The 26,178-nt window shown below is 36.1% G+C and overlaps 1 protein-coding gene across 1 annotated transcript in view; it reads right to left on the bottom strand.

Moving 5' to 3' along the window:
- The window catches only part of Ulk4 (unc-51 like kinase 4), a 522,779-nt gene that overhangs the window by 118,399 nt on the left and 378,202 nt on the right, over positions 1-26,178 (bottom strand).

The following is a 26,178-nucleotide window of genomic DNA, read 5'->3' as shown; positions in this document are numbered from 1 at the left end:
TGTTGATGAGACTGCAAAGTAGTACAACCACTTTGGAAAGCAGTATGGAAATTCCTCAAAAGACTAGGAATAGAACCCACTGTATGTTCCAGCTATCTCACTCTTCAGTATTTATCCACAAGAACTAAAATCAGCATATTATAGTGATATATGCATACCCATGTTTATAGCAGCACAATCCACAACAGCCAAATTAAGAAACCAGCCTAGGTGCCCACTGACAAATGAATAAAGAAAAGTGGTAAATATACACAATGGAGTTCTACTAAACAACAAAGAAGAGTGAAATTATGCCATTTGCTGTTAAATGGATGGAAATGTAGAACATCACGCTAAATGAAATAAGCAGACTCAGAAAGTCAAAGGTCAAATGTTTTGTCTCAGATACAGAAGCTAGAAAGAAAAAAGGAATAAAAAAATGGAAATTCACAAAAAATAGAAGGAAGATCAGTAAAGCAGAAGCAGGGGATCAATGGGAAGTAAGAAGGGGTGGGAATGGGGAAGAGGAAGGGAATGAAGTTGACCAAATCACACTGGGTGCACATGAATATAACACAATATATATCAACTTTATATGCAATTATAATGCATCAATTAATTAATAAAATCGATACCAGAATAGAGAAAAGGGATTGGAGGAGGGAGAAGAGGAAAGGAGGTAATACTGTGGATTAAATGGAGAAAAATCATGTTATATGCATTTTTGAATAGTCAAAACGAACCCCAATATTTTGTATAACTTTAATGCACTAAAAGTAAAACTACTAGACACCTGGTAATGATCCCTGAGAGATGGGAGACAAATAGGGTCAGACTAGAGACTTGATAGGGTTTTTAGAGCAAAGAACACAGAGGGATCAGAGGTGGATTCCTTAAATTGTCTCAGCACATTTTATTTTACTTTGTTTTACCAGGGATTAAACCCAGGAGTACTTAACCCCCGAGCCATCTCTCCAGCCCTTTTTTATATTTTATTTTGGGGGTTCTGAGTTGCTATAGGGCCTCATTAAGTTGCTAAGGCTGGCTTTAAACTTGCTATCCTCCTGCCTCAGCCTCCCGAGCTGGTGGGATTACAAGTGTGGCCTTTTATGATAAAAAGGGCTGCAGTTGTGGGGCAGTGGTAGATCGCTTACCTACATGTATGTGACACTGGTTTTTATCCTCAGCAGCTGCAGTTGTGGGGCAGTGGTGGATCGCTTACCTACATGTATGTGGCACTGGTTTTGATCCTCAGCACCAGAAAATAAATAAATAGATAGATAGATAAATAAATTGTGTCCATCATGAAATACTACTCCACTATATTCAAAATAGAAAATAACCCAGGAGGTGGCTAGGATTTGGAGAAATTTGAGCACTCATACACTGTTAATGGGAATGTTAATGGAGCAGGCACCCAGGAAAACAGTCTGGCAGTTCCTCAAAAGGTTAAACACAGTTTTGACATATAACCTAGATAGATACTCACAAGAAAGAAGTGTATATTTATGTAGCAATTTGTACACAGATGTTCAGAGCAATATTACTCATAATAGCCCAAAAAGTGGGAGCAACTGAAAACTCCATCAACTGAAGAATGGACACACAAACATGGTACACTTACATGGTGAATATTATTCAGTAGTAGCAAGGAATGAAGTACTTATACATGCTACAAACATGAATGAGCTTGGTACACTAGGCTAAAAGAAAGATGAAAACATCACATTTTATGTACTTCCAAATAAAACACATAGCATAGACCAATTTATAGAAACAAAAAGTACATTAGTGATAGATTAGAGTTGTAAAGGGGAGGGAATAGAGACTGATTTCTTATGAGTTTGAGGTTGTTTTGAGGAATGATCAAAAAATTCTGGAATTAGATAATGGTTGCACAATAAACATCAAAACCATTGAAATATACACTTTCAAAGGGTTAATTTTATGGTATGTGAATTATTTCTCAATGAAACGACTAAAAATACCAATTCTACACAGTCTCCATGCCAACTGAAGAGGAAGGAATTAATTATAACTTATTCTCCTAGATCAATGACATTCTGACACCACCAAAGACAACAGAAGGAATAAACTATAGAACAAGACCCCTCATGAATATAGATGTAAAACTTCTAAATAAAATCATAACACATAAAATTCAACATTATATTAAACAATAATTACAACTAAGTGTAGAATGTTCTAGGGATACAGGTATAGTTCAACATTCAAAAATTTATCAATGTAGCTGGGCACAGCAGCACACACCTGTAGACCCAGCTACTTGGGAGGCTGAGAAAAAAAGACTGCTTGAGTCCACAAGTTCAAGACCAGCCAGGGAACACAGGAAGACCCCATCTCAAAAAACACAAACACCCAGACCTATCAATGTAACATACCATATTTATTCATTTCCTAGAGCGTCCCTAACAAAGTGCCACAAACTAGGTGGCTTAAAATAACAGAAATTTTTTGTCCCACAGTTCTGGAGACTAGATATCTGATAGCAAGGTGTTGGCAGGGCCTTGCTTCTTCCTAAACCTCTGGGGACGCACCCTTCTTTGCCTCTTACAGCTCACAGTCCTAGAGCCCCAGCTCTTCTTTGATTTGTAACCACATAATTCCAACCACTGCCTCTAACTTCACAGGGCCTCTCTCTCATGTCTTTGTCTCAGACATAGTGGACGAGGGACCCACCATACTCCAGTGTGACCTCAATTTATTCTATCTGCAAGAACTCTGTTCATAAATAAGGACACTCTGGAATACTGGAGGTCAGAGTTTCACTATTATCTTTTTTTGGAAGACACAAGTTAACCTGCCACATCATAATCCAAACCACATGACCATCTCATCAGAAAAAATACCCGACAATAACCAGTACCTATTTATAACAAAAAATCAGCAAGCTAGGAGTAGCAGGGAACTTCCTCAACCTAATAAATGGCATGTAAGAGACAGAATCCTTTCCTCTGGGATCTGGCAGACAAAAAGGATGCCTTTTCATACCACTTTTACTGGCCATTATTTGGGACATTCTGGCCAGTGCAATCAGTGCATCCTCCCTCCCATCCAGACCTCTGCCCTATAATATCCATACTGGAAAGGAAGAAGTTATTTTATTTGAAGAAGAATGATTCTCTGTATTAAAAAAAAAAACACATGTAATTTATAAACAAACTACCAGTGTCTGTGAGTTCAACAAAATTAAAAGGTTTAAAAGCATCACACAAAATTAATTGTATTTTGCATGTAAACAACAATCAGAAATTAGAATTAAAACAGTACCAGTAAAACAGCATCAAAAATTTAGAAATCCTTAGAGATATGCCTGAGAAAAGATGAAAAGATCTATACTTAGAAAACTACAAAATATTGGTAAGAAAAATTAAAATTAACCTAAATAATGGAGGAATACACTTTGCTCATCAGCCAAGTGACTCAAAATTGTTAAGATGACTATTCTCCCCAAATTAATACATAGACTCAATATAATCTCAGCTGAAATGCCAAAGGGTTTTTTGTTTTTGGTAGAAATTGATAAGCTGATTCTAAGTTTCACATGAAAATGCAAAAGGACAGCCAAAACAAATCTGAAGAAGAGCACACATATAGATTCAGATGAACACAAGCAACTGAGTTTTGACCAAGGTCAATGACAATGCAGTTGAGGACACATTTTTGACAAATAAACAATGTGAAAATTTTGATTCATACCTTGCATCATTTACCAAAATGAACTCAAAATGAGTGCTAAGCCTAGAGTTAGCACTCTAAAAAAAGCTAAAACCATAGACTTCTAAGAGAAGACAGGAAAAAAATAGTTTTGACCTTAGGTAGAGGAAATATTTCTCCGATATGGCTGCTAAAGCATAATTTTGAGAGGAAAAACTGATGAAAGCTGATATTGACTTAAAACATCTGTTCTTCAAAAGACAAGGTTCAGTTCATAATATGCTTAATAAATAATAGGTAGTACCACAAACACATACCATCACAAAATGCCCCTCTAATGCAGGACCAATGAAAAGTATTCTTTCTGAACAAAAGCCCTAAAAAACTGTGGCCCTCCCTACTTCTGGAAAATGTACATGTTATAAGTGACTGCATTCCCATTTTTGTCTAACAACCAAGACTCTCAAAACCAAAACCATGGCTGGATATTCCCATTTGTCATCCTTTACTTTCTCTGATTTTATTATCCTGTATTTTTTTGATGCTAACTTTCTTGCAAACATTCTTATTAGCCACCTCAAATACTAAGTGAGAGAGATGAGATATGAATACAGACATGCATATGTACGACTTGGAAATATTCCTAAGTAAACTTACATTTGAATTTTAAGAACTGTTTTATAGTAATCTAAAATCACAGTTGTACTGTGTTTACTAGTCCCTTTATTCAATTTATGCAATACCATGCATTTTAAAATCTTTTTAATTATGCAGTCTATTTTTAAAATATTGCCTGGTATAGTGTTTTGTCAAAAATTACATGGGGATATTTATTTTCAAAGAAGAGAATATATTAACAAAAAAGGAAAAAAAATAATAATACAACATTTCCTGCCCTTTTTATGCTGCCTAAAAGCATTTGAAGAACGGAATCCCTCTGTTTGTTAGGGCATCTTTAACAAGCCTTCACATTAGACCATCAGTCCTGTTCCTTTTTATTTTCATGTATCACTCTTGCCAAACTTAGCTGAAGGGGCAGCAGAAAAGGGTACATTTATGCAATGAAACATTCTGGTTGGAGACACTTGAAGGCATCAGACTTAGTTACGGTTTTGGAAGGGAAAGAACACTTTCTACTGGTAAATGAGTTGAGGTGCTTAGGGATCTTGAGGATCAGAGATCGACTGTCAGGGAGGACAGCCTGAGAAAGAAATGGGAATTGGCTTGGTGGCGTAAGAAAGACACAGTGACTAAACAGCTTAGATTATCAACCAAAAAAGAAGGAAAATGTGATTCACATCACATTTGAACGTGGTAATTCCAGACAATGCACGGAAATATTACTATCCCTATTTCCCTTGAGAAATAGGGAAACCTCAGTCTCCTTTGACCTCCAGGCATATTACATTCTTAAATGTGGAAACTTAAAATAAAACCTGCCACTACCTTTATTTATTTGGTCATAAGTTTGTATGTTGCATTCAGGATTTTTAAAAAAAATTCCCCAACAAATAAAAAATTACAAATAGGAAAAATGGGCCTTGACTTCTGAGATTCCTATACTGTCCTAACTTTCATAATGTATTTCATGGTCTCCTTGTCAGGAACTAAAATATGGAAAACCATAGCTCCTTTTAAAAGCCATAAACATAAAGGCAGAAGGATATTTAAACAGTTCTATGGAAGTGGCCAAGTTTAAGAACAACAGAAGATAAATATATTAAAAGTGAACACTAAGATGCTAAATTTTATGGAAAAGCTTTGGCCTGATCATGTCACTTACTGCACTATTTTAGACATTCAGGTGGATTCTCTCGGATGAGATGTAGCTTTGAGATATCCACCCAAGAAGTAACCAAACGCCCCACTATGCTTCCACACATGCCCCCCTGCAATCCATTTCCACATGGGAGCCACAGAAACCTTTTTGAAAACTTAGATTACATCACTTCCTTGTTGAAGCCTCTATTTTCTTATTGTTGCATTTTGAACACACTAGACACTGCTATGGTCCACAAGATCCTCCGTGTCCCAGGCCCTGGCTTTTCCTCCTGTGCTCCTATGCCCACCACTGCACTTGCCCATTATGCCCTAACCAGTCTGGGCTTCCTTAACTAAGCCTACCAAGCATGGTGCCATGCAAGGTGTTTGCATCTGCAAATTCCTTGGTCTGCTGTCCATTGTCTATTTTCACAACAGCAGTTCCACATAAGTCATAGCTCGATCCAAATGCCAACATCTCAGAGTCCTCTGTGGCCACCAGTACACACACCAAAAAAACCCTCATCTTATTCCCACTGCCTTTCTCACCATCAAACCCACTTTGTTCTGCAGAACAGCTCTCTTTTCATTAGTCAGACCAACTGTCACTCTCAGAAATGAGCACACCCATTCATTTGGCTCAGCCCATAAAAGCTGACTTGACCTCTTCTGGGAACCTGATACAGAGGAGACACCCAGTAAACATGTGCTAAATAAATGTACCAATACACATGCTGCATTGGCAAGACACCCAAAGACAAGAAGAGTATACAGAGATATCCTTAAGTAATGTAAACTACAAATAATGTAAGCATTTATACGCCAAATATTACTGTCCCAATGATTTTTGACAACAAACTATTCTGTAGAGGAAAATGTGAACATATGATCTTTATGAAAACACGACAGTCACACATTTCCAGGCAAATAATAATTTGATGAGATAGTAACAACAGGAACACTGCAATAGACATAAGCCATTACACAGAAATGAAAAGAAAGTAGCTATAGATGTAGGACAAGAGCTTAAAGACCTGACAGAAAAGATGTAAAATGGTAGGCCCTTAGACAAATTGGTCTCTACCAACTTGTACTATTCGATCAGTGGCATTTTAAATACTTACTATAAGTTTCCAAAATTTAATAATTGGAAGATCTCATGTAAAAACCTAAACTTCCCATTTTTTTCCTCTGGCAGGTTGAGGGCAGGTTCTCATTACTCATGTCTACCACTGAACTGAGTCTGGCAGGAGTTCTCTAGAGCCTCATCCTACTAAATTCCTCACTTCTAGAATGATGCCCTCAGGTTACAGAGTGCCTCTTTCTAAGCATATGGTTTGTCAATTGCTGTACCCTCAAAAGACAACAACAGAAAAATGATTTGATTTCTCGAGTGACATAGATAATGCTTCCTGATACTGTTCAGGTTTCCAATTGTGTCAGAAGGAAAAAGACAAGGAGAAATGGCATCAGCAATGAACTTGATAGGAATAGAACCTGAGAAAAGGAGGAATGTCTGGAGTAGCAAGGAAGATGGGGCTACAAAACAGGTTTGAAGCACCCCATGTGATAAAGAAGGCATATTGTGATTTGCATAACATCTTGAGGCAAATTACCCAGGAGGACAAGCCAGAGAGAAAGGGGGAAAAGAATTTGTTCAAATAAGACAGCACTTGGGCATGGACAAGACTGGAGCTAGAATAGGGAATTACAAAGCACCCTATGAAACAGAGCTGGGGACAGAACATTCTGATGGGCACTCTCTGATCTGCTGACAGTGCACTGAAATGTACATGCCAGGAATGCCAGGGCTACAGCCCCTCCTGAGCTCCATTTGAAGTGGAATGGCATGACAGTTAACATGTCTCTATGCATGTGAGATAGCAGGGAGTAGAGGGTACATTTATGCAATGAAATATTCTGGTTGGAGACACTTGAAGGCATCAGACTCAGATATGGTTTTGGAAGGGAAAGAACACTTTCTACTGGTAAATGAGTTGAAGTGCTTAGGGATCTTGAGGCTTAGAGATCAGCAGTGAGACTGTCAGGGAGGACAGCCTGAGAAAAAATGGGAATTGGCTTGGTGGCGCAAGGAAGCCACAGTGACTAAACAGCTTAGATTATTAAACAAAAAAGAAAGAAAATGTGATTCACATCACTTCCCGAGGAGACGTGGGTTTGGGCAGAGGTTGTGAATAGGTATGAAGAACTCACAGAAGGACCAAGCTAGTCTAGCTGTAGAAAAACACACGTCTCTGAGTAGTAAGGCTCCCTCTGAGAGAGCTCCAAGAAGGCGGAGAACTTCTCTGAGAAGGAGGGTAAGGAATTGCACTTAGGTTGCAGAGGCCAATTCTGCAAACCTGAGGTGCATGGGGGCTCTTCCCACCTAGGCAGCAGGAAGTGGGGGAAAGGCAGGTAAGCATACACACAGCCTCTTTTAGGAGCTGAACCTGGAAGAGACACACATCCCCTCTGTTCACTTCTCACTGGCCTGACCTTGGTCAAACACATGGTTCCACTGAGCTGGAAGGGAACCTGAAAAATGGAGTCTTTATTTTGGTGCTGAAGGAGTTAACAAGCCACTCTAGCATATTCACTATTTAAGTTAAAGGTCTCTCTGACCTTGGTGCTGTTTCTTAAAAGCAGATGAATTCCCATGTGAAAAATGGGACACTATTTTTTGGCAAAGACAGAAAACTGAGGCTGAGGGAATTGGGTATAAACAAGCCCTATTAAGCTATCCCTTACCTTACTATTTTTCTACCCAATTAACTATCTTATCCCAAGCCCCTTTGCTTTATTACAGTTTCCCAACTTACTGTCCTTGTCCATTTCAGTACAGATATAACCTGCTTGGCCTCTTCCAGGCCTCATTTCCTTAGAGGACTCCTGTGCAATATAAAGCTTGTATTAAATAAATTTAAAAGTTTTTCTCTTATTTATCTACCTTATGTCAATTCTCAGGTCCAGGTGGAATCCTATGGACAGAGGTGGAGCTCTGTCACTCCTATGGCATCACAAGGAGAGTGGATGTAGGTGTACAACTTGAAGCCTCTGCTACATGCACCCCATATGTCAAGAAGGTCCTGATGTTGAAGGAACAGCATGCACAACACAGATAGTCCCTCTATCCTGCAGCCCTTGCTGGAGATAGGTAGCCCATGAGTGCATGGGCATGTAACAGAACATCAGGCCGGTTAAGTCCTGTTTTAGACAGGGCTGTTAGAAAAGGTTTCTTTGAGGAAATTCCCCTTGAAAACAGCCAATGCAGTGAGGGCAGGAGCCAGGTTAGCATTGGGGGAAAGAGGCTTTCAAGGTTAAAATGCCAAGTTCAAAAACCTTGTGCCATCACTTTAGAATGCACCAAAAAATAAGATGGATAGATGAAAAAAAATGGTAAAATACAGAAAAATGTTAATTATAGAATGTAGGTGGTGGTTATATAAGGGCTTACTATGCAATTCTTTCAACTTCTCTGTATGAAAACTTTTGTAATAAAAATGTTGAGGGGGGGGGGGAAAGCCCCATGACGGGCCTGTGCTTGGTATTTCTAAGGCGCAGCCAGGAAGCAGCGGGACTGAGAAGCTAGAAAATGAGGCCAGGAGGAGAGCAAGATGACAGGGCCTGAAAGAGATGGTCGTCCTGCTGCTCTCACCACAGCTGCCGTGGCTGTTCTGCTGGAGATGAGATTAAGGCCATGGATATACAAGTATGAAACGCAAGGTACAGGTTGCAGCTACAGTTCTAAATCTAGGACTCCTAAAAAGCACAAGCACCATGGCAGGCATGCCACTGCAGGTCCCTTGTGGAGGGGGCAGCAGGTAGCACAGCCCTACAGTGGGGTGTGGAATCTGAAAAGCTGTCCTTGGGGAATCCTTACCAGCACTTCCATCACCACTGCACTGCAGAAAAAGAAAGCCTCTCTCTTCAGCTTCAGCTGCATTAGGGAAAAATCCTGGCACCACCTTAGGGGACAAAGGATACATCCTAGGCTGCTTTGTCTTTGCCATGCAGAAACTGGTGAAGAGCACAAGAGGGATCAGATGATGGGGTTACTCTTTGTGAAGACTTCTGAAAATCTCCCCACTGTCCTCACCTCCCCTGGAGCCAGAGGTGCGTGGGTTTCAGTACAAGGTCAGTACCTACTGTAACTGTGGCAGCCTCCTGTGGGGTTTTTGGGGCTGGGTTTCCTCAGGCCTGCTTAACTGTTTACAGGCTTCAATCTGCCTCTGTCCACGAGAAGCACACCAAAACCTTAATCTGCTACTGATTCCAAACCCTTTATTCATTATTTTAAGTTTATTCCTACACTTTTCCTTTGCAGAAGTCTTGTGAGACACAGAAGATGGATGTGTGGAAAAAGCCATACGAAGAAGTCTTTCTGTTCAAGACTTTCTTGGCACGTCCCTCACATGGATGGAATTATTGTTAAAATTAATTTGTATCTTAATTTAGAATTTTTAATAGTAATAAATCTTTACACTAGGTATCTGACATGTCTCTGAATTTATTTAGGTCACACTTTGTGTCCTTTAAACATTTTCTTGTTAACGATTATTTTTGTTCTTTTTATAGTATGATTGTAGTCACTTCTGTGAAAGGGACTTTCTTTCATTTTGCTTTCAAGTTAATGCCAATCAAAAGAAAAGACATTGATTTCTGTGCAATGTGATCTTACGTATCATCTTATTTGTTTTATAGTAGCAACCTATTTTTTATTTCAATTTCTTCTTTTCTAGGGAAAAAAAAACTAACCAGTTGCAAGCAATGATCACTTTTAGGCTGAAGACCTACTTCTCTTAACTCACAGCATTTCCTATAACCCACTGCCTATCACTGTTGACTACTAGTGACAGTACAAGGTGCTCCTCTTCTTCAATTTTAGTGAAAAAGCTTTTAGTCTCCTTTATTTAAAATGTTTACTATTGATTTCTAGGAAATAATTTTTAGCATGTTTGAAGTAATATTCCATCTCAAATGGAGTTTAAAAAATGAAATATGGCCAGCTGAACATGTAGTATCAATTTATTCTCTAAACTCTTAAATATTAAATCATGTTTTTCTAGTGCTTGAACTATTTATGAATTCCTCAGTCAAACTCTATTGGGTTATACGGGTACTTTGATGTACTGCTAAAATCGATTACTTTTTGTTTTTTTAAACTTCTTACGTACAATCCTAAGTGAAAGTAATCTTCAGGTGTTCTAACATGTTTTCTAAGACTTCTTATTACAACTTCATGAAAGCTTTCCATATTATCCTGCACTCTGAGTCATTTAGGGAACACAGGAGGAGTCTATTCCTTGGAAAATTTAGAACTCACATGTAAGACCATCTAGGCCTGGCATCATCTTAATGACAGCTCTTGAAGATGCAGAATGTCATAATACCACAATCCACTTTGTTTTTTCTTTTTCCATAAGATGATTTTGGTAGTAACTAATGGAATTCTAATATTTATTTTTCAAATTGACAGTCATTCTAATTGCTTATGAAAGAAATGTTAGCAGGAAAATAAAGAGCAAAAGTTTTCCTCTTTCCCTCAGGTGCAGAAAATCTGATTCTATTCTGTCATTAAACAGTCCATAGAAATATTATTTCTAATTAAGGACATTTTTTAAGATACCTATGAAATCAACATTTAACTTTAAAACATAAAAAATTCTCACTGGCTGAATTGCCTGGCAATGTTTGCTTTGATAATCATATGTATATTGACATCTTTGAATTTCTACGGGGTATAAATACTTTATGAGATTTATTTGTTGAATTGGCATTTCACTTTTTTCTACCCACTGCAATAAAAAAATTAGATCTGTGGATTCTTATTTTTAAAGATGATCAAATTTTAACAACTGTTGAAACTTTATATTTTTATCTATTCTGATGCTACACTCAATAATTTACACAGTTCTAAAAAAATCTACTTCTCTACATATCCAAATATAATGCCTTGATGTTACACATATTTTGCATTTATGTGGCTTTACTTCATTTCTGTTTCTTAATGCTGTAGCCACAGAATCCAGACTGAATGTTTATGAGATGTCATTTTTACCTCTGCACAAGAAATTTTTAAAAAGACTCAGAAGACGCAGCACTGATAAAAGATATAGGAAAACAGGTACATTTCCACATTTTAAAGAGAATGTAAACTGTTAGAATCTTTTAGGGAGTTATATAGTAATTAATATTTATTAAAATAAAATCATGTTTTTATCTAGCCATCTCATTTTAGGAGTTTATTTAAAAAGAAAAATGAGAAGTACAAAAACAAAGTGGAGACATTTACTGTATCACATTTATAAAAGCAGACAACTAGAAACAACCTGAATGACCATGAATCAGGAGGTGTTTGAATTGAAAAAAATAATGGTATATTCACACCATGAAAAACTATACAGCTGTTAAAAAAGAATGAAAATGACTTATAAACAATGACTTGAAAAGATACCCACAATATTACAAAATGTTTACTATAGTCTTATTTATAGAAATGACAGCAAACACTCAAAAATGAAAGTCACTGATTTAAGTACTTGCGATTATAAGCAGTGAAAAGAATGAACATGTCAAATGTAAACAGTGGATACAGGGGGAGGAAGAAGGCTTAGTTTTACTTTAATCATTTCTAAATTGTTCCAAATGCTACAATGTACTCAAAGTACTGTTTGTAATTAAAATTTTATATCTGAAAATAAATCTGCCTTTCTTATCCCTAAATGTTAAAAGGAGGAGGGAGGGGGTAGGATTTCTTAGGCATGCTGTGTAGTGTCAATAGTGACATGTACCTGGCTTACCAAAATGAATGGTGGAGAAGACAGGAGGGGCTCAGCCTGCCTGCGACAGCTCCAGGAACAGACTTTCAAAATTTCCTGTGGTTCTCAACAAGGAAACTTGGAAATGTTACTTTCTAGTTTTTAAGATTCAGAAGTATATTACAAAATTATATGATTTAGAAGTCTATTAAAATTACCATTTAAAAACTCCAGGATATTAAAAAATACATGAAGTCCTCCTCATTTTAAAATAATTCCTTTCTAAATAATTCCTATCTTAAAGACTAGATTTGAGGTAGAGACTATATTCTGAAAGAAAAAGAATGGAGATAACACATTTTTTCTTAGAAAAGGTTATTTCTATTCAAAATAGATATAGCAAAATTGGGAGGCTAATAAAATAAGGTCAACCTCCTTCTAACAGTAAAAATTTGTCAAACCAGGCAATTTTTACAACTGCTAGAAGAAAATTCTCTCTATAAAATTGTTTAAAGGTAGTTAAGGCTTTATTATCTAAACATTTATCATGAACTCCATAAGGTAAAGTCTCAGTTTTCTAAATGAATGGTTCATTTATTCAAAGTGACTGATCCAGAACTAAAATTAAAACAAGACTTTGTCTAAAGCTTTATGCTATAGAACTTTGTTGCCCACAAAGTGCCTTTCCTGGGAGCTCTGCTCCATGCACCTTCATGATCTGCACAGCACTGCAGGGGACTTGACCCTTCAGCTGAAAGGGCAGGTTTTGCACCAATAGAGCTGTTAGGGTAGCTAATTTTAGAGCTGCAATGAAAGTGTTGGAAATACCCTTGGGTACATTATTTTAGCACATTAATGAGGCTGTTCACAAAGAGTGTTTATTACAATAAGAGATGGATGTTTATTAGATCCGTAATATGATTACAGAACATGCTGTATGGGAAGGGCCTCTGGGAGCCATAGGCAGGGTAATTTTGCAGGCATTAAACCAAAACAAAAAAGCCAAACATCATTATCAAAACTGCTAACTTTACTGTATCACAGTTATGGGTAAATATCCACACTATTAAATATCCACATTATTTTCCTGTTTCAAAAATGATGCATAGGCATGCTTTCTGAGTTCACAAACCATCAACTAGGCTTCCTCTGGCGGTGGCAAATAAATAATATAAAACAAAGGAAATGCACTGAGTTTGCTGTTTACCTTAAATATAGTCCACTTTTGAAGACACCTGGGAATTTTGTTAATTGTAGCCATAATGGTTTTTCACCACATTTTATTGTACTACTGAATAATAAAGATATTATATGACCAGCAATAATACAACAGAGACAGAGGCAAACAGTGAGTGGGCAGAGCATTTGCCATGCACCAAGGGCTATGCTAAGAGCTCCTCATGCATTACTCCTTCTTCCTCCCAGCAACTTTGTGGGCTGTTACAATTTCCTCTCTTTTGTGAGGTGGAAAAGGAGCCTTATTAACTTGCCCGTGGTCATTCATGTGGTAACCACTGAAGTCATCTTATGCAGCTAAACAAATGGGTGCTCAGGGCTGACCCATGTGACTCAGGGAAATGCCACCATCTTCTGCCAAGTGGCCTCATACAGAATGTCAGATAAGTTAGGTAACATTATTTTGTCTCCAATTTTTAAAATGCATCCATTTCTTTCTTTGTTACCTGTAAATGTGCATTTCCATGGTACTATGTTATTATCCATGCTGATAACACAGCAGCAGTAGTTTCCACAGTTTAAAAATCAAGTTTATGTATTGAAGACCAGGAATGACAAGGTGAATTGCAATCAGTATGACCTTAAAACACTTAAAAAAAAAAAAGCATGGCAAAAGACCTATTATCCATCAGCACTCCAACTGTAAATGAAATCTTCCTTATTACCCCAAAAGAAACAGCATAATATCTCTGGAGTCTATTTCTCTCTGATGAGCCAATGGAGAAAAGGCGTCTTTCCAGAGGGGGACCAATCCTGAAAATTTCACTTTCTCTGCAAAAGCATGCAATATAAAAACAATGTCTTCTTTGTGACCCTTGGGAAATATGCAAGAATAGCTCTCCCACTTGGAGGCTGCCACACTCATTTCTTGAGTATCCATGGAGGAATCGGTTCCAGGATGCCCAAGGATATCCAAATCTGCAGAGTTCAAGTCCCTTCTATAAAATGACACAATACTTTCATATAACCTAGCACATCCTTTTGTATACTTTAAATCCTCTCTAGATTATTTGTAATACCAAATGTGATGTAAACACTAAGTAGTTGTTACACTGTATTGTTTAGGGAAAAATGACAAGAAAAAAAATCTGCACTTGTTCAGTACAGACGCAATATTATGTACACATAGAAATCTCTCACAATGAATCCCACTGTTACATATAATTACGATGTACCAATAAAACTTAATTTTAAAATAGTTTCAATTATAGGAAAATAATAAGAAATTTTGCTAAAATACTGAGAAAGGGGAAAAGAGCAAATTACAGACCTGTATGTATACTATAATCACATTGTATAAACAGGGGCATATATATTTTCATTTCACACATAAATACATATAACTGTGAAAACAAACATTATTTTTATGAACCAAGATATATATGTATGTATTTTTTACCTTTTAACCCTTCCAAAGAGTTTGAATTATTTTTACATAATTATACATATATTAGTTTCAAATGAACCTATATACTAGTATATAGTATAGTGTTTTTTTAAACACATCAACAAGGAATAATCTTAATATACATATTATATTATACATATTATATGTGTACAGACACATAGATGCATATAAATATATGCATCTATGTGTGTATACACACACACACACATACATTCATCCATACAAAGAATTTTTATTGGAGACTACATATGGATATATAATCTCCGAGAGAGAGAGAGAGAGAGAGAGAGAGAGAGAGAGAGAGAGAATTTTTTAATTTTAAAAAGAACAGCATATAAAATGTATTTGTTAAACACTCAAAATGTTTAGAGATGGGCTGGGCAAAGTTCAGTGGTACAACAGTTGTCTAGTATGTGTGAGGCCCTGGATTTAATCCCCAGTACTGTGTAAAAATAAAAAAATAATAAATATAAAAGAAAGAAAAAAGTAAAATTCTGTAAACTATGCAATCATGAAAATGGAAATCAATAAGAGAATTTACCTGCCTATAACCAGTAGGACCAGTTTTTCATTTTTCATTTGCACTCTATTACCACATATGTGAAGTCCTAGCATGAAAATATATTACCTTATTTTATATTTTGATATTTTACTATGCTTTCCCAGTATTAATGGTCAAAGTGTTTTAGTTTGAACTAAATGAAAGAATAACTTACAGGAAAAAAATGAGTTTTGGTTCGTAAATGGTCAATTTGTTTTTCTCTCAATGATAAATTAAGGGAAACTGATCACTGAGTTAAACATTGAATTTTCTGTATTTGCAGTGTTTCTGCATGATGGATTTTGTAATTATCTTGGCTTCTGCATTCCAAACAGCTTTGAGGTATCATTTATAAGAAATGTGAGTTTCCCACTTTTGCCTCAAGTGAATCTTTAGTTATAAGCTAAGCCATAATTATAAAAAAGTTATGAGTTAAAAATTTTTCCCCTTCAATTCACACTGACAAAAAGAAAGATAAATATAGTTTAAGCAAACAATTTACACTTAAATTTATTTCTCTGTAAAATGGGTGGTTGTCTACTACATATTTAAAGTCTTTGGTTCAAGAGATGTGCTCCTGACGGTAGAACATTCTCTTAGAGAATGGATCACATATCTCAGGTGTTTAGTGGTGTCCTAAAGACCTGAGGACCTAAGGACAGTTTAATTCCAAGGACAGGTAGAAATTTTAGAAACTTTACTAATGATCAGATTATCCAATCAAAGAGAAAATTCAAATACCTATTAGAAGTTATATACAAACTAATGATCCAAATTAACAATACACCCATATCTAGAAAGGATGCTGATGAGGTCAAATCAATTAAGGCTGATTTTCCTCCACTTGTTTTAGCAGATCATGTAGACAAGGCCCAAAGTAACTCAAAAATTGCTAAATAAAGTTCCATGTTAGAATAATAGTAACTTTGAACTAAATATGTGATCAATTACTCTTTGACTTAAGTGATACTTTAATGGAAGGGAAATAGAAAAACTGCACGTTAATGAACTTAAGAATATTCCTTGTTGATGTGTTTTAAAGAAACACTATACTATATAATAGTATATAGCTTCATTTAAAATTAATACTAGTTTTTTATAAATTATATTTCATTATTTATTAGATACTTCAATATCTCTTAAATGAACTTTACAAGAATTTGAAGGGGCCATCAGAGATCTTCTAATCCAACCACTGGCTTGGAGGCAGAAAACCGTCATTTCAATTCCCTGGTAAATCTTTCAATAAACGGGATGAAAAAGAAGCCTTTATGCATTATGTCAATCAGATGTATGGGGTCACTGGATATGAATGTAGTAGGGGCCACATCCCAAAATGGTCTGACTGCATGGGGATGGGGACCAGGTGGCCATGTTCTTTGATAATAATTAGAAAGCAGACCCAAGGGCTGCTGCTTATGTTGGAAACCAAAGCCCCCAAGTCCTCTGCAACAGAGGGACACAATTCAGCTCCCTCAGGAAGGACATTGAGAATTAATGAAGATCAACAAATGTTACAGGTGGTATACCTACAAAACCCCTCATCTGCATTTTTCCTTAAAATAATTGCTATTTTTAACATTTCATGAATGTAGCAGTAGGTGCCAAAACTTGGAACATGCCACGTTTGCAAGTAGAAGGTCTAGCAACATTTTTAAAGTGCAGGATAGGTTCAATAGAAAAAAGAATGTGATATAGGTCAATAATACTTTGTATTGACAGCATGTGGAAACAATAATGTATTTGATATTAGGGTTAAATAAAATATATTATTAAAATTGATGTGAAAACAAAAAAAAGAAAACTTTATGCTCTACTAAGTTGTATGCAGCTATTTATTTTGGAAGTAAAGAAATATTTCTTATAGTTCTACAGAGCCTTTTTTGCTTTTGCCACAGGAAAGTCAACCAAATTGCTCGTAATCTCCACTCAATAGAACAGGATGCTGACCTTTGCTGGCAGAATTAAAGAGTGAATTTTGATGATAACAGCTACTATGAGAAACTCAAGAGTTGCAAAGCCGTTGAATATTTATCAAGTTTCTTACTGCACTGGCCACTGTCAGGAAAGATGGAAGAGAGGTGTACTTCTAAATCATCTAAGCAGCTTGTAGTTTACCTGGCAGAATTGATTCTGGAATTTCACATCCTAAATTTAGAGAAAACTTCACTGTTTACTAAAAATGATAAGGTATATTACAATGTAGACACTTTTCTCCATCTGATGGGAAGAACATCAGATATCTCTAGAATGGAAGGAATTGGCAATTAGCTGTTATTGCTTCCATGCCATACACACTGTACTCTGAGCAGATCAAGAGAACACCTTGGTTCCCACTCATACAGGATGAGCAATGCCTCTAAGTTTCCAAGGCTGGAGCTGACTGCCATGTGTCCTGCCCTGCTTCAGGAATACTAAACCTGTTTTATCTCCCACACCCAAATCAAAGCAGAAATGATCTGAATCCCTTTGCCGACTTCCACAGATGCTTAGACATTAGTGTGCTAACTCTCCCAGAGAAGAAATCCATACTTCAGACATGTTTCTTTTTCTGATTCTAATTAAAGGAATATCAAATAGTAACACGTATTTTCTAATTCTGAGAGTATCAAAAAGTATCTAGGAGCAACTTTTTGAAGGATATGGCGAAGAAACTATTTATTTTTGCAAACCTTTTTGATCCTGGTAGAGCACCTGAAAGCATTAGGTCCTGGAGGAACAGAAGGCCAGTGGGGAGGGTTATAGAAAACCATGTGCAAACATGACTTGAGGCTCCAGGATGGGAGAAGGGAGGGGCACGAAGGCATAAGGACCCCAAGTCAGAGGGGTGAGCATCAGGACCTTTTTCATTTGCTTACTCTTTGCAAAATTAAAACAACTTTAGTGTATTCTAAATTTTAAGTACATCTTTATTGAGAAAGAAAAACAAAAATAGAGAGAACAGCACAGAAAGGCATTTTTAAAATAAAAATTTGTCTAGAAATACATTATCAATCCCTTCGTGTTTCTCCAATCTTCTTTTTGTGTTCTTTATATACACAGAATATGATATAAATCAGACCAGATTCTAACAGTATAACTCATTCATGCAGCTAATGTTTACTTGTTGAGAGTTTGCCATGGTTGAACATGTTGAAAACGTCTAAAGGATAAATCTGGGAACTGAATAGGTATGTGACTTCCAATCAAGAGATGCACGAGTTCAAAAATTGTAACCCCCTCCTCTCATATACACACATAACAACCAAAATAAGAACTTTTCAAGATAAATATCTCTGCAGACCAGAAATTGAACAAACATATAACCAGCTTGAATTTCAAAAAGCAGCCATAAGTAGCTCTCCCGAAACAGGATCTTCAATGTAATAACAGCACCACTTCTAGTGTGGCAAGATAAAAGCTAAGTGTAAAGTGTGAGGTGAGGGCTGGGATTCTGTGTCCACATAAAGAAATGAAGCAGCTATCCCAGCTCTGGGTCCCCTTAAACAAGGTGGCTCTATTGTTGAAAATATCATGAACAGGGGGCTAGGGCTCAGTGGTAGCGCATTTGCCTGGCATGTGTGAGGCACAGGGTTCAATTCTCAGCACTGCATGTAAATCAATAAATAATAAAGGTCTAGCTAAAAAACATTAAAAAAATATTATAAACAGAACCTGGGAAAACAGGTTTACTGCAGGCTTAGTATCTGGATTTGTGATATACCAAATATCTCCGTGAGATTGAAATCTGGGCCTCTCATCTATTTCTAGATTGGAGGACCCAGGGCAGAGCTGAGGTAATTATGAAACCAGGGGTCAGCTGGTAAAGAGAAAAGAAATAAGAGCATCACATAACACAAACAACTTCCACTCTTGATGAGCCTAAACAGGAAGGAAGACTAAAATGGAGAAAGAGAACCACCAAATACAAGAACCATTAGATGCTTCCCTCAAAGATCCATATGTTAACAGCTTGGCTTCCTAGGATAGTGCTATTGGCAGGTGCTGAGAATCTTTAAGAGGTAGGGCCTAGTGGGACCTCCTTAAGTCCCTGGAAGCATACCCTCAATGGGTATCTTGGAATACCCAGTCTCTCTTGCTCTCTATATTTCTGGTTCAGTACATAATTTCTTGCCATTGACATCCATACTTGATGATGCAACCAAAGGTCAGTTCTGAGACTACACTAGAATATTTGAATTTTGAGCCTTCAAAACTGTGAGCCAAATAAAGCTCTCTTTACTTCCTAAGTAACCTGTATTTTGTTATCATAATGCAAAGTTGACTAACACAGTTGTATTGACTATTCTAAGGTCCCTTGTATTTCATATAATTTTAGAAACAGTTGGCCGATTTCTACAAAAGTCTGCTGAGATTTTCAGTGGGGTTGCATTGAGTTTATATTTGGGAAGAATCTGTAACAATACTGAGTCTTTCAACTCAAACAGTTAACTTCCCATGCATGCAGAGGTTCTTTAATTTTCCTAAGCAATGTTTTATAGTTTTCATATGGTTTGTCTATTTATCCCTACTATTTCATGTATCTTTTTAATATAAGGTTGGATTCAATTTATTTAAATTTTGTCAAGGATTTTGGCTCTATGATCATAAGAGATACTAGTGTGCAGTTTTCTTGTAATGTCTTTGTTTTTTGGTATAAGGGTAATGCTGGCCATATAGAAAGAGGAAATAGAACTACTCTGATTTTCTAGGAAAGTTTTTATAAAATTCTTAATTGTTTGGTTGAATTTAATACTGAATTCACCTGGGGCAGCAGATTTCTTTATGGAAACATTTTAAACTAAAAATTTAATTTTATGAATGATAAGGTGCTATTCAAGTTATCTATTTTTTCTTAAATAAGATTCACTTGCTTCTGTTTTTAAAGAATTTTTCAATTTCATCTAAGTTTTTTAGTTGATAGGCATAAACCTGTCCAGAATGTTAACTTCTTAATGTCTGTAGAATTTGTGAGAATGTCTCTCCAGATTCCTCTTCTCATTGTCAATGAGTTTATTAATTTTGTTATATTTTCAAAGAACTGAGTTTTGGCTTAATTTCTCTACAGTTCTCCTGTCATTGACTTGTGCTGTGATTGATACACACACACACACCCTAAATATAGATTATCCTAAATATACTTCTACTCTATTTGGGTTTAATTTGATTTCCTAGACTCTTGCGGTAGAAACTGAGGTCACTGGCTGGAGACCTTTCTTCTCCTTTTCTAACTTAGGAGTTGTGTGCTATAAATTTCCCTCCCTATAAGTTCTGTTTTAATAGCATCCCACAAATTCTGCTGTGTAGTGTTTTTAATGCCAAGCATTAAGCACTCCATATTTAACTTCATCTGACCCTTGTCTTTTTTCTTTGCAGCTACTTCCTCTAGCCTGTCAATTGTGTGATATATCAGAAACTGCACACAAGCAATCTAATCAGTAAACAAAAATAATAGTTGTTTCTCTTAATATTTGCAGAACTGAAAAACATCTTGTGACTAGGCAATTAAGATCAGATGTGCATCATCTGATCCTTCAACAGTCTGATCAAACTTGTCTTGCTGTGAGAAGGTGCCTGTGGTTTACAAACAACCATCACACCCTATATAAAACACTCCTAAATCTGATTCCCTGCAAGATGGACTTTGAACAAGAGTCCTCCATCTTTTGCATCAGCCAGCTTTTCAAATAAAGTCACCTTCCTTGCATGAATTCTTTGTCTCTTCAATGAATTGGCTTGTGGTATGTGAAGCAGCTGGATAAAAGTCTGATAACATTTTCATTTAGTTCAAATTTCTAATTTTTTATTTTTCATTTAACCCATGCTTATTTAGAAATGTCCACCACTTTAGATATTTGAGAATTTTTCTAAATATGCTTCTTTTTATTGATTTTTAAATTTAAACTCATCATGGTGATTTTATATATTTATAAAATATTATTACCATGTAGTACAAAAGTTACATAAAATTTTTATGTATTTATAAGTTTTCAAATGCTTTATATGACTTGAATCATTTTAGAGACTTGTTTTATGACTCAGAATATGAGCCATCTTCATAAAATGTTCATGCACTTGAAGGAACATATTTTCTACTTTTGTTGGTTGTTCTATGAATATCAATCAGGTCAAATTGGATAGCACTGCTGCTTCAATCTACCATTTCCTTGCCCATTTTCTATTTGTTCTATCAATTATCAAGGGAGGAATACTAAACTCTAATTAAAATGAAAATTTGTCTTTTTGTCCTTATGTTTATAACACGTTTTTTGCTTCATTTAGCTTGTTCCACACTGTTATGTCTACTTAATGAACTGTCCAACTTATCATTAGAAAATGACTTTTTATTCCTGGTAGTATTCTTTGTTATACAATCTACTCTGGTTAATATTAAAATAACCGTGCCAGCTTTCTTTTGACTAGCATTAGCACAATTCACCCTCTTTTATGATTTTACCTTTAACCAACTTGTGCCTCTTATATTAAGGCAAGTCTCCTGTAGGCAGTATGCAGTTGGTCTTGATTTTTTATTCCACAAATGGGAGGGAAAAGCTTAAAGTGAACTGTTGGCTTATGGGAAAGAGATACCACTGGTTTGTTAGAAGGTATTGGGAAGCTGGGACAAGACAGAAGGTAGAAATATTATAAATTGTTTTTTCTAAGGAAATATAGATACCATAGAAAGTGATAAATGTTAAGAACATCTGAAACACACCAGATGCAGTGGCCCATTCCTATAATCCCAGCAGCTGGAGAGGCTGAGGCAGGAGGATCCAAAGTTCAAAGCAGTCTTCAGCAACTTAACAAGGCCCTAAGCACCTTAGTGAGGTCATGTCACAGGAAACAAACAAACAAAAAAAAAAAATGGGATGAGGATGTTGCTCAATGTTTAAGTGCCCCTGGGTTTAATCCCTGGTACCAAAAGAGAGAAAATCCGAAACATAGAGAAGATGGAGTAAGGAAGAAAATAAAAATCACTTGTAGTTCTATCACCCAGAGTAAACCACTGCAAGCATTTCAGTGTGTGTCCTATTATTTTTAGAAGCAGTCCTCTCTTTGCATGGACCATAAAAATGACCATGCAGACTAAAACCATGCAAATGATCTTAATGAATGGGAAAATTAAGATTGCTCTGTTTCTTAAAATTTTTAATCAAAACATTAAAAATCTCTTATTATAAACATCTAGGAGAATTTAAAAGGAAACCTTTTATTTAGCACTAATTTGAAACACTGAAAATCAAAGTGTTTTATTTATTTAAAAACACTTATCAAGGGCTGGGGTTGTGGCTCAGTAGTAAAGTGCTTGCCCAGCACATGTGAGGAACTGGTTCGATTCTCAGCATTGCATATAAATAAATAAAACTCCATTGACAACTAAAAAATATTTTTAAATAAATAAAATAAAGTCATTGTGTCCATTTACAACTAAAAAATATATTTTTTTTAACCAACCACTTATCAAGAGTTGTTTGAACAGTCTGAATAGTCCTTGTCTTGTACTAAAAGTTTCAATGTGAAGAAGAGACACCCTTTCCATGCCTCTTTCTAAATCTGGATCAACTCCCAACACTTTATCCTTTGCACTTGTTCACATGCACGTGTGCATGGTGCAGGGGATAAAGCCCAGAGCTTCATGCATGCCAGTCAAGCACTTACCACTGAGCCACATCCCCAGGCCCATCCTTTGCATTTTCAATGTCTTAAAAACATCTCTAAGAGTTCCTACAATTCAAAGTGGTGGGTAAGCACCACTTCTTCTGGTGCAACCTCATCCTTTTCATGAAAACCATCTTTCTCATTTAGGTAGATAAATTCTCCCTAGGTTCCTCAGGCTATGCATCTAGAGCCACTCGAAGGGCAACAGTGCCAACATTTCTGCAGTTGTTTCTCTTTTTTTAATTTTTTAACTGATTTTTTAAAAATAAATGATAGCTGAATGCATTACAATTCTTATTACACATATACAGCACAATTTTTCATATCTGGTTGTATATAAAGTATGTTCACACCAATTCGTGTCTTCATACATGTACTCTGGATAATGATGTCTATCGCACTCCACCATCCTTGCTAACCTCCTGCCCACTCCCATACTCTCCCACCCCTCTGCCCGATCTAGAGTCAGCTGTTTCTTTTATAACTCCATTTACTTTCCATTCAAATTTCTCTCCCCACATTATCACTTGTTTCTTTGGTGCACTTTCATCTTTGCTGAATGACTCCTTTCCATTATTCATTTTTGTAAAATGGTATCTTGCATTTATCAGTAGGGGGCAAAGAAGCAACAGAATCACATGTTTTGGAGTCTGTGTATGAAATAAAAAACAGGTACACAGTAATCAACTGGTAATGGACTTAGAAATAGGTGGCATGATTGGTCATTTATGATGATGCATGTTTGTTAATTACATAGTGATTTACTGACTGAAGAACTGGTAGCAAAGTTTGTACTTCATGCCCTTACTCCCAATTAATATACCATGGGAAATGAAATTTGGACCATGTTATTAAGGGGACTGATATTGTTTAATTGGAATTTAGGCCTAGCAGAATCATGCAAAGCAAGGACAACCTCTGTGTATGTGCCTATTAATTGTAAGTTATGCTGAATGTTATTAGTTATTAAATGACTTTAAATACAAGTTATATATATTTAAGTGTATGTATGTATGTACACATACACACATATATATTTATATAAAAATGTATACATATATTTATAATATAGATAATATTTATATATTTGTGCACCGGGGATTGAACCCAGGGGTACTTTACCACTAGCAACATCCCGGTCCACTTTTTTTTTTTCAGGGTGGGGGTACCAGGGATTGAACTCGGGAGCACTCAGCCACTGAGCCACATCCCCAGCACACACACACGTGGGTGCATGCACGCTCTCTCTCTCTCATTTTTATATATATATATATATATTTTTTTTTTAACAGATGGGGTCTGGGTTGCTTAGTGCCTCACTTTTGCTGGCTTTGAACTTGTGATCCTACTGCCCCAGCTTCCTGAGTTGCTGGGATTACAGGCATGCACCACCACACCTGGCTCCTTCTATTTTTTACTTCGACAGTGTCTTGCTAAGTTGCTTAGGGCCTCTCTAAGTTGCTAAGGCTGGCTTTGAACTTGCAATCCTCCTGCTCCAGTCTCCCAAGTCACTGGGATTACAGGTGTGGGGCACTGCTCCATGTTGCTTTATAATTTACTTCGTTTGTTTAATATGTTGTAATTGTTACCTATGGCAATAAATACTGAATTACATCTCTTTTTTATTAGTTTCATTGTATTATACAGAAAACATAATTAACTAATACACAACTGACTGCCAAGATACTTCTAATTTTTCACTACTAAAAACAATCCTACCCAGAAATTCTTTGCTGTTTGCCAATGTGTCTCCTCAGGGTAAATTTCTAACCCTTTTATTGCCGAGTCAAAGGCATTTTACATTGGATAATATTATGGCTTAAACTGTGTACCCTAAAAAGATGTGTTGAAATCCTAACCCCTAGTACCTTGGAAGGTGATCTTATTTGGAATCGGGGTCTTTGCTTAGGGCCTCACTAAATTGCTGAGGTTGGCCTTGAACTTGTGATTCTCCTGCCATAGCCTCCTGAGTCTCTGGGATTATAGGTATGCGCTGTCATGGCTGTTTTGTTCTTAATATTATTATTTTGTAATTGGCATATCATGATTAATAAATATTGTGATATTTCATTTAAACTTATATTAAAATATTTTTTCCACATTGTTAACATGCTTGGAAAAATCATATTTAACGGTATCATAGAATTCTGTCTTAAAAATGAAATTTAATTTATTTACAATTGGTAAACATAGGTTATTAACAAAATTCTTCATACTAAAAATAATTCCACGAATATATCTGTTTTCACAATCAATTCTGTATTTTTGTGTTTATTTCCTATGCAAGGTTTCTAGAAGTAGAATTCAAACGTATAAATTTAAAAGTATAAATAATTTTAAGACTCTTGATATACACCAATTTACCTTGTAATTTACCAACTTTCATTCCATAGTTGGCTTCCAACTTTGAGTTCCAGAACTCCAAAAACCATGGGTAGTTAACCATCATCATCAATTCTTCCACAATATGTGAGATATGCATGTGTAAATTATACTAAAATTTGGATGTATTCTGATGTGGTCCTAATTGTTAACCTCTATAACTTTACCTGCATGAGAGTGCAATTACTAAGACTCACTTTCCTCAATGATGCACATAAAAACTCAAGCATTAGTGATGCAAAAATATCATAATCCTAGATTTTTAAAATCAAGGAAAGTGTACTGGGAATAAAAAATAAAGTGCATCCTTAAAATCCTTTTAATTAACTAGACTTTGTTTTCGACATGACCCATGCATGTTTCAGTTCAACATTCAAGTCTTTCTTCTATACTACTCTCACTTCCTCTTTCTCTTTGGTCTGTTCCTCTGTCCAGTCTTGTTATGTTAGGGAAACACATCCACATTAAAGCATTACTACTTGAAAGGGGGCTTGAAAAGAAGTCAATGGAAGGATGTTGGGTAGGTCATCAATGGGGGTGATTTTCTAGAGGAGGTGCCTCAGGCACTCCTTCTTTCCATCACAGAAGTGAATGTTTTCCTACTCACCTTAGAGCAGGCAGCCTTGATCACTAACAAAATGCTATTTAAAAAATTAGATATGAAAAATGCTCTTTATGTGTAATATGAATTTAATGCATTCTGCGGTCATATATAACAAGTTAAAATAAAAAATAAAATTGCATTAAAAAAAACATACTTCAACATTACTACCATTTCAAGACAAAGGTGTAAGAAG

The sequence above is a fragment of the Marmota marmota genome, unplaced genomic scaffold (genome assembly GCF_001458135.2).
Source record: "Marmota marmota marmota unplaced genomic scaffold, marMar, whole genome shotgun sequence".
Classification (NCBI taxonomy): Eukaryota; Metazoa; Chordata; class Mammalia; order Rodentia; family Sciuridae; genus Marmota; species Marmota marmota.
The sequence above is the reverse complement of the archived record's forward strand: the minus strand, read 5'-3'. Positions and strand labels throughout refer to the sequence as shown.